Consider the following 2,051-nt stretch of genomic DNA (forward strand, 5'->3'; position numbering starts at 1 on the left):
TTTTCGATTCGACCTTGGGTCTGATTGCGTAACTGGCCGGCATGGTTTTCCGTGAACTCAAGGGTAAGCGCTCAGATCTCGGCATTGTCGTAGGCTTCCGGTAACTTAGTACCTAGAAATCCAAAGTGTAAAAAGCTCAGTGATCTAGAGAAGCGAAACACTGTACCGCGATTGGCAGTTTTCTATGGAAAGTTTGCGTAGAAACCACGCTAATGGGTACTATGCAGATTGCTAACTTAGAGTAAAGGGAAGAACTGGCTCGTCTGGCTGGCGCGGTTTCCACTAATAGGTGTTGTAACATTCTACCAAAAATTACCTATTAGTTAGTTCGGTTAAGATATATAAGCTATCACCATGTAATTAGAATGTGTTTTGTTTTAAACTAAAGCAGCTGTCGATTGTATGATGACTACGGTGAACATTTTTTAGGAAGCTGACCACGCTAGAACACAGCCAGACGAGAGAATTTTTTTACCATTTGCAGGTATCCTATATTTTTAATAATTTAACTTGTAAAAATATTTTCGTCACATTACTATCCGTATTATTCAATGCGACGCGAAAATATTTCTCTATTACGATCCAATTTCCGATAGTCCAATATTTTAGGGATGCAAAACAACGTCTGGATGAATCAGGTTTCCCGTCTAAAGCAGAGGAAGCATGAATATCCCACTCTTGTTTCCGACACGCAGGTACTGACACAAATCCTGGCCAAATAAACCAGCAGGATGAGGCAAAAAAGGGTCTCGTAGGGTAAATTGCGGCGCTCCGTCTCCACCTTGTTTTACGGTAGCGCCTTGTCCACGCTAGAAAAGAACAAAAGAGCAATAGCGTTGGATCGCGATGGACTCTATCGGTCATTTCAAAGCTTTTAAATAATGAAAGCTTTCGTATATATATTACATTACGAATTGTCTCTTAAACTCACTTTTTTGCTTTGTTTGAGCACTGAAGTTATAACATGTGATGTTGTATTGAACTTTGAACGTTTCTCGACAACTGCGATGACGCCTTATAGATGTCACAGGAGTGTTGGGTATTCCGTGCCCGGATTTGCTGTCTCGCACGAGCAAAGGGGATGTTTGTCTAATTCTCTCTCTCTCTCTCTCTCTCTCGACCTTGCCTTTAGATACAAGACTTCTAAAACTCCTCGAAATATTTGAGTGTGCTTTTGTCCGACTTTATCTTTCACCATTCGTGCGCGTGTTTAGTGCAACGTACATGCCTTTTTCCTGCTTCCGCCATCAATCGTCCCTGCGAACGGACCGCTCGTCAACAGTCTAATACAGCTTTTCGCCGCCAATTATGTATTTAGCTCTATATTATGCAGTCAGTTTCGTCGAGGCCACGGATCGCCCTCTGGTGGGTTCGGCACGTACAGAATGTACCATCTCTAAGCTAGGAGTGGTCGCGTAAAAACTGCCCGTTTATCGGCGTTAATGGACAGCGCAGCACAACGTGCGTGCTTCTGCTTAGGAATGCTTCTGCACGTGCTTCTGATCTATGGAATTCATTTGGTCCATGAGTGATGGCGTGAACCCGTGTAGGAAATGATTGTGTAGTTTAGACCTCGTCATGCTACGTCGTTACTTTGACGACCTGAATCATCTGTAGCTCGACTCAGTTGTTGAGATGCGCAAACACGTTGCAAATCAAAGCAATACTGTTAGCACCGGCAAAACTGACAGAACGGGAAAAAACGTAATACGTTCCATAGTGGTTAGAAGGGGTATCTTTTCGTACGGAGCATTGAAGACGAGGCACGGAGATCATTCGATGTCGATGTGGCAGAGACGGACATAATAACGTCACGACGTGTCCCGACATTCTATCTCACAAATAGTTTTTGATTTATTGTATTATATATGTCAATGGCGTCTAGATAAGTAATAAGAGTTGGTCTGTGGGTATCTAGTACTCCGTATAGATCAATACGTGATACACGGGCAATTATGAACTTATATATATAAGGATCCAATAGCGAGCACGACAATTGTCGTTATGTCAAAGAGTGAATCTGTATTCCATCGAAAAAATTGTTAATATAT

The sequence above is a fragment of the Varroa jacobsoni genome, unplaced genomic scaffold (genome assembly GCF_002532875.2).
Source record: "Varroa jacobsoni isolate VJ856 unplaced genomic scaffold, vjacob_1.0 scaffold_954, whole genome shotgun sequence".
Classification (NCBI taxonomy): domain Eukaryota; kingdom Metazoa; phylum Arthropoda; class Arachnida; order Mesostigmata; family Varroidae; genus Varroa; species Varroa jacobsoni.